The following is an 8,338-nucleotide window of genomic DNA, read 5'->3' as shown; positions in this document are numbered from 1 at the left end:
GAATCAAAACTTTAAAAAAAATAAGTGAGGAAGGTAAAGTATTGGCAATACTGGGATATCAGTGTTTTTTGCTTGTCAGTAGAGATGAAATTATTTCAACTAAAAATCAACACAATTTTTAGAAGGATTTCTGTAAAGCACATAATCATAAAAATTTATTTGAGGGGCAAGCAGAAAGGAATTAGAGCCTGGTAAGACACATACAAAAATGAAGTCAATAAAGAGTTATATTCTACTATGTATTCCAAAAGCAGTGTGTACTCCTGGTTGTACTCATAGTTACACAGTCAATACATCTTTTGTCAGTTCCTTGTTACTAGGGAGGGTTCTCTTATTTTCAGCTGACCATTTACTATTTATATTAATTTCCCTTCCCTTTAAACTAGAAAAGACCTTAGACTTATGATGTTAATTTACTGCATTACTGATGTGCCTAGGAAACCCAGTGAAGGACCAGTCTCCCAACTGGTGAGGCCCTGCCCATGAGCAGGTGGAAAAATGGACTCTGACCTAAAAGACTTACTACCTGAATTTAAGGCAGCATCAGTGCAAGAACAAGAAAAGAGGACGGACAAAGGAATCAGCTTCGTTTTCTTTAACAGAGAGGGAGGAACCAATCAAGGGATGAAAAAGAATCGCTTTTCACATTTCTTCGGGAGGCAGACCTTAGAGAGGCAGGAGAACCATGAGAGGTTCAAGAGGTCAAGAAAGATGACATTTTAAGAGCATGATCAACTGTGCTGAGAGAGCCTCAGCTCATACAGAATAAAGACAGACTTAAAAAAAAAAAAAACAGAGCTTAACTGCACCGTTTTTTAGTGAGTGTGTTATTTCAGTACATCTTGAAACATGTTAAGGCTAAAAAGTGTAAAAAAAAAACAAGATAGCTGCCACATCCAGAAAACTAAGATTTTCCTGAATATTGGGACTGTGGATAGGTTGATTATGATATTGATTATGAAAACATTTGATAACTTTCCTTGTTTTAAATCCCAGGTTTATTTGGACTGCTGAAAATACCACAAAATGAGATATATTTGACTTAGATGTTGAGGAAATTACAAATCTTTGTAAAAAAATTAAATGCCCTTCTGTCCATTCTTTACTTAAAACAATGAACTAAAACTCTGTGTTAAATCTCTAAACTATCTTATTACTTTCTGTCATTAATTCCTCCTACCACTCATCATTCTATTATTTTAAGTTATAAGCCTTCTATGAACAATGTAATTTCTCTTTCTATTATACTACCTCTTTTCTGGGAACAAAACTATTTCATTTTCTGCATTATTGAAGGCATTACTTCTGTTTTAAAGGTCTTGAACTGACATAAATAAATTTGCCATATATCTGTAGTACAATACGTATCAGAATAAGGAACACCTCTTTTGAAAAGCATTTTTCCCCAGTCCCAAGCTTTAAACTCATAAGCTTTTTGCCCTTTTTTTCTTTTACCAAGAAGTACTCACAATTCTTTTCAAGCCTTGTCTAGCAAAGAGTATGAAATAGAAATATAGATTGCAAAGAAAATATCTTAAAGGAAGTAATAAAATGGGTAGCTGTACAGCTACCATCAACAATTTAAAATATACCACTGGCTTCCACAAATAGTTCTGCCAGATTTTAAAGCTACTACCTCCTGCAATTCAACTTTTAGAAATTTCCCTTCAACAATCAAATTATACCTCCTTTTTCATTTATACACAAGGAGGTATCATTTTTATTTTTATTTCCTGATATAACTTAGTTGTGCTGTGCAGTCATCCAAATCACACCTAAATGCTGTAGGTTGTTCAAACAAGATAGAAAACGAAGAGTTCTTACCCACTGGTAGAGTGTCTCAAGGCATCCCCTGAAGTTCCTCAGTCATGTTTTATTTTTTTTTCTCCAAACCCCTTGCTGGCTAGGGCTCTCTCATTGATAAATGGCGTGTTTAAAACAGGCACAGACTGTGCAGTCACCTAACAGTTTACCTGTCCGCAGTCCCATTCAACTGATGTTCCATCTCTCAGCTAAATACTTCTGACTTTTACTTGCAAATTTGCCTTCTGCTATGTGTTTTCATCTTATTCCTTGAATCATCTTTTCCCACTTCCATTTTTCCCAGTTTTCCCTCATATTTTCTGGTCTGCTGTTCAGCAGCTCATTACTGTTTATGAGTCTGTTATGACACAATTGAGCATGGTGTCATCAGTAATGTCAGCAATAGAGGCAGCCTTGTGAATCAGAATAACGGGGCCCTGACTCTGACTCCGGGTCTGATCTAACCCATGATAGGTCATTCCCTGGGACCTTTGAATCAGCCAGAGCTACCTGTCAGCTTTGATTTCGTGCATTTTCACTCAGAATGTGACACACTCTCTTTCTTCCTTTAGATTTTTCCCTGTGTTAACCAAGACAGCCAGTGTTGTTTCAAATCCACAGAGACAAATGCATTTTCCATCTGCTTATATTTATGTCAGGGAGAAGAGGAGCTATATTATGTGAAACAAGTGCAATGTGAAATATAGCAGAGGTGTAGGAAAGAGTGCAGCATTTTTGGTAAATGCAGTAATATTGTCAAATCTGCACAAAGTCAAAAGGGTGTAGAAGATTGTGGACCATATCTTAAAAAAAATCCCAGTAGTTATATCTAAAGTATCATCTTCCCCTGCCTTGCATGGCCTGTCAACACTGTAAAGATTCGACACAGCAGCCCAAATTAGTATTTTGAAAGTGGTCTTAATATCCTTCTGCATCTGACAGAGGTTTTGGACCTGTCTACCTGTTTAGTTTTTGCAAGAAAACCTCACAACCTAGAAACACACCTTATGCTAGCAAAAGACCACTGATACCATTCTGGCGGCCGTAAAACACACAGCAGCTCCCCCTCAAAGTGTGAAAAGATCACATACTTCACCAATACAAGGGCTTCAAAACTTTCAAGCACAGATAAAAGCATGGGAAAAAATACTCTTTGAGCTAGGTGAAGGAATGATCAAAGTTCCCTGAACATAGAAATGGTTCTGTCATAACCTCAATCTCAGACTGAAAAGATCTGAAGGTAATAATCACCTGTATCTGCACATGAGTTTACATGGTATGTTCTGTACAAATATGGTGTCTTCAAAGAACATTGAGAAATAAGGCAGAGCATTTGAGAATCAGAAAATGTCAATATAGTAAAATTTTTATTGTAAACCATCAGAAGATATAGCTTCTATTAAATAATTCATGCAATAATGAAATTAGTTGAGGGAGTCTGATTCCAGTAGCTTATTAAATAGACTGCAAGCCAGTAACCTTATCCTGCCAAAATGTGACCACAATTTAAAATTCTGCCAAAGGGGATATGCGGAATATCCCTGGGAAAAATAAGAAAAGGCAATTGCCGCAAGGTCAATAACTACTTTTTTTCATATGATATCAATGGCAAACTGCAGAAGAATAGGTGTACAACCATCCAGGAAATATTTCCTTTAGAAGATGCTTTAGATCTCATTGCCCCAAAGAGAAACCAACATCTTGTGAAAGATAAAATGAGATGAGAAGTTACCTTCTGAAATCCAAACCTGTTGCTAAACTGGGAATAAAGAAGGTGTTCTGCCAATTTTATGACCCAAAAGAAAGGAAAAGAAAAAATGAAACCTGAAAGGTAAATTGAAATGTGCCTAATAATTAAGTGGCTGATTGGTGGTATCTGAATATGATGTACAGTGAAGCTAATGCCTTTCTAGAAACATGCTTTACAAACAGACCAGCTTGCAATAAAAATAGATCTTCATCTTTATGTTCCCTTAGATTAATCTTTAAAAGTATTAATTTTTCATTATAGAGCAATATTTCATTGAAGAAATCTCAGGTAGAATAAAAGAGCATAGCGTTTCACTCAGACTAATATTGAACAAGTTTATCACTTATGCAACTTTAGTGGTTCACAGGGCATGAAGCTGGACACCACTGACATGTTAAAGGATTTTCTAAGTTTTTATAAACTGTCTAGAAGTTTAACAAATCTGTTTTTCTCTCTCTAACTACATCTAATATCCTATAAAATTCCTTGCATAATCAAAGTAGATTGTTTGCTAATTGTAGTACAGTTGCAATTGCAAAATGTGATCCAGATGAGTGAAAAATGGATGATTAAGGTCCACAGACATTTTTTTCTGTTTACAATCTATTTCTTTCAGAGACAAACACAGAATCCAGACATTTAATGTAATAGATGGGACAAATAATCTTCTCTATCCTCAAGTGCCAAAGACCAAAATAACAACAAGAGATCCTCCAAAAACTTGGATTAGCTGGAAAAATGCCTAATGTGTTCAATGTTTTGAGGCTGAAACTTTATCACACTGTATTTCCTTTTACACCACTTGTATTCAGCATTGCAGTAATCTTACTTTCAAGGTGTGTAACAACAGCCCACCTTCAGCAGTCAGGAAATAGGGAACAGTCTATATCAAGAAAGAAAGCCACAGGAAGAATTAACTGCATTCCATTATTAGCCAGCTAATAATTCACATTTAGAAAAGACATTGGCAATTCATGACCTGTAAGACACAAACAGAACTGGGTAATTTATTTGTATTTTGGGAAAAGGAATTAATTCTTTTTCTGAGTCTGAGCCACACACAAATGAGGATTATGTCTAGTTAATAGTTTCTATCAAAAACAATTTTAAAAATCCTATGTCAGAAAGGTTCACCTCAATATTTCTCAAATTTCTAAAGCCTATGGATTCACAGGCTAAGAATTGGATGTATATTTTGGTGCAAAGCAAGAGACAAAAAGGATCTTTTCTTTTCACCCTTAAATAAAAGAATCTATTGATTCAGGAATGAAAAAATGGCTGTTTTACCTCTCACAGTGTGATTTTATTCAGAAGTTTTAAAGCATATCATTACTGAATTATGATAGCACTTGGAGTCAAATGTTAAATTTTGCCTTGCTGAGATTAAGTACAATGGATAACCTTTGGCAGATGTATTAAAATTTTGGTAGCACCAGTAAACTGAAAAAGCCTGAAAAATGCAAAAAAGTAGAAGTACAAATACATTTGATATAGCATGATTATAAGCAAAATTAATTTGTTTATTAAATCTTCCTTTATACTCTGCCAGACTTCTATAACTGAAGAGCTGCTCTCATACTCATGTAGTTGTTTAAATCCTTTCTTAAACTCAGGCATTTCTTTTAAAATCATATAAACTGTGTGATCCACAATTTATACTTAAAAAGAAATTACTTTCTGTGGACTTGTCTGAGCTGAAATGAAGATGACTAGCTTGAAATTAATAATGTTAAATGTAAAGGTAATATATTTTTACTGTTAAAATGTGTTTCTTCAGCAACAGCTGTTACCCATTAAGTCAGCGTTTCTCAAGCAAATTAAAAAGTTTTATCTTTTAATCAAGAATACTATTTATGATTGAGTTCCATTATGCCTTTATGCACAAGTGATAACAATTTCTACATGGACAAAATAAATGTTTGTTATCTTCAAGTACAGGGACAAAAGTGGCCTTAACTTGTCAGGCCTTTTATAAGCAAAAAACCTCAAAACTTCTATTTGTTTGCATCAGAAATGAGTACAGCTTTGTAATATATTTTTATGATGTCAACTAATGTATTAAAATATCCTGCAAGCTATGCAGAACAGAAAAGCTAACAGCAAACTTAAAAAAAATGGCCTGAAATTAATTGTACTGTACCTTAGGCAATGACTAGCATACCTGAAAATAATTCAAGTCATTGTTTATTCCCAGCTACCATAAACTGAGTGCTGGAAAAATCACCAATAGTTAAAGCTCCTTGACACAAATTCTGAGTTTTAACGCAATTTATACCTGCATGATTGTTTAAGATAATTGTAACTTAAACTGTTAAATCTGTTAAAGCTGTTAAAGCTGTTAAAACTATTTCAATCTGTTGTAATTTGAGCAGAGTTTGCCTCTATTAAGATCTTTTATAGTGGAAAACTTGTTGGTTTACTTATCATGTATGCTTGCTTCCTACCTTCTTCAGACTGCCATTTTTCCAGTAACACCAAGACCCATGGGTTTTCCTACACACTTCCTTATCCTTTTATTCTCTGCCTTGTTTTCATACCTGCTGTCTGCTATTTCAAACCTTGCACATATTTTAGATCCTGGTCTGGCTCTGCAAATACCAAAGCCAAGGAAACCATTGGTCATGGAGACTGTACCTGCAACAAACATCCTCAGGAAAAGCCTGGTACAGCTCTACCTTTCCTTTTCCATTCCGATAAAAACAAAGCCATTTGGAGGATACCTGCACCTTCTATAAATGAAGTTTCTGTGACTCCTCTGAGCTTCACCCTTGTGACCCTGCAGCTAAGGAGGAGCTACTGGTTTTCTTCATCCCCAGTCACGGCTGCTGTGCAACCTGAGAAACCTGATTCAAAGATGAGCAGGCTTCAGGGTTTCCTCAGAAATACAGGTGCTGGATGTCTGTGCTAGAGCTTTCAGGTCCTTGCTTCATTGACACCAGTCCGACAAATGGGGGTGTTTCCTTTGTTTGTCATTTCTTTTTTGGAAAAGCCCATTCAAATTTGTTGCAGCAATTTGGGACTTTCACTATGATTTCGAGCTTAACATCAACCACTTTGGAACTTTAGAAGTAAGAGCTAAACACAAAAATTTTCCTAGTGCTCTCAGGAGTTTAAGGAGTTTGATGGGAGGTTGGGTCGACTGCATTTTTTTTTCCTGCCTTATCATGTGGTTTTAATACCTGAAGTGCTACTAACACAGAAGATTATGTTTAAGATAGAGTACATGGAATAATGCTTGGAAAGGCCCACAGAAACATAAAAGAAGATTGTTCAGTGAGCAGGAGAAGGCATAAAAAGCTTGGTAGAGACATGAATTCCTGAACAAATGAGTGTCTGGTATGTACGGAATGCTTAATATACAATACACTGGGCAACTGCTGCTTAGGGAAACATCTAAAACTGTGAACATCTTTATTACAATAACTGACCTTGCTCCAGATTCCAGTAGAACAGTGCATAGAAAAGAGAGTTTCAATGTTTATTTCCATATTTATATTCCTGATGTTTTTATATTGCTTATGTTTGTAAGTAAAAGCAGATATTGATTTTGTTTTTTTTTTTATTTTATTTTACAGCACAGATATTTCATATTCTCTCAAGGTATGTTCAAGGGATTGTCTTTACATTTACTGGAATGTCAGTGGTGCTGTTTTATCATATTCAATACGTGTGTATGCAGTAGAAATACATTCAGCTACCCCATATTACCTAAGGTGCATAGTTGGCTCACATGCTCTTCCTCTATTTAAACATTAATAATACACACACACACACAATGGGTCCAATATCAAATATGAATGTTTTAATGGAATGTCTAAATCTGAGACACGAATGCTCAAATCAGCACTTAGATCCACAGAGTGGGCATTTACACATCTAAGTGTCCATGTAAGTACCCAAATGTACAATTTGAATATCCTATTAAAATGCCCATATTTGAAAATTAGGCTAACTTCCCGGCATTTTTGGCAAAATGTAGTGCAGAGATTCTGGCAAAAATGCAGGGGTTTAATTTTACTACACTAAAGGGTGTTTGATTGTTTGTTAGGTTAAAAAAAAGCTTAAAAAATACCATTCTAGAGATAGATTTTGCTCTGCTTTTATTTTCAGTGTTTTATATGGTCTTGTGACTGGGTACTGGGATACCAACTGCTGAACACTGCTGCCTCATGTCCAGTATCATCAAGAAAAAGAAGTTCTAATGTCTCAGGGTACATATTGAGGTTTGATATATTTTAATATGGAGAATTATAAAATGTGCTATCTCAGGGTGCTGCAAGTTCAGTACCCGCTGAAGCAAAGGAGTTAAATAAACTCTCTGTTTTATGGACCCTTAAATGGTAAGTGATGTTCTGGGTTGCACCTTATGTGTACAGCTATGAAACAACATATGTAATATTTTTCTAATTCTCTAGAGAGTCGGAGTCAAAATCTAAAAGTTCAATAACCTCATTGGAGCAAGAGCACCACAAAAGTCCCTGACAGACAACTGAAGTCAAAGTAGATGCATTAAGATCATTCACTACCTTGGAATATTTAAAGGGATGATCACAAAATATTGTGAGCCATTTAAAAAATGTCTCCCAACTTTATCAATTTATAAGGAAATAAAGCCTTTTTGGCCACGAAGCCTAGAGCTTCTCTTCTTAAGATAAGGAAAATTATGCAAAATAAATAATTCTAAGTCAAAACAGAAGTCATAAAGAAAGCCTGATAGTTTCTAGCAAAATGTATTTTTTTGCTTCCATTTTATTTTTGAACACTGAAGTACCTGCTTTGTGACAG

This window comes from Geospiza fortis, unplaced genomic scaffold, assembly GCF_000277835.1.
Source record: "Geospiza fortis unplaced genomic scaffold, GeoFor_1.0 scaffold162, whole genome shotgun sequence".
Classification (NCBI taxonomy): domain Eukaryota; kingdom Metazoa; phylum Chordata; class Aves; order Passeriformes; family Thraupidae; genus Geospiza; species Geospiza fortis.
This window is presented reverse-complemented; position numbering follows the sequence as displayed.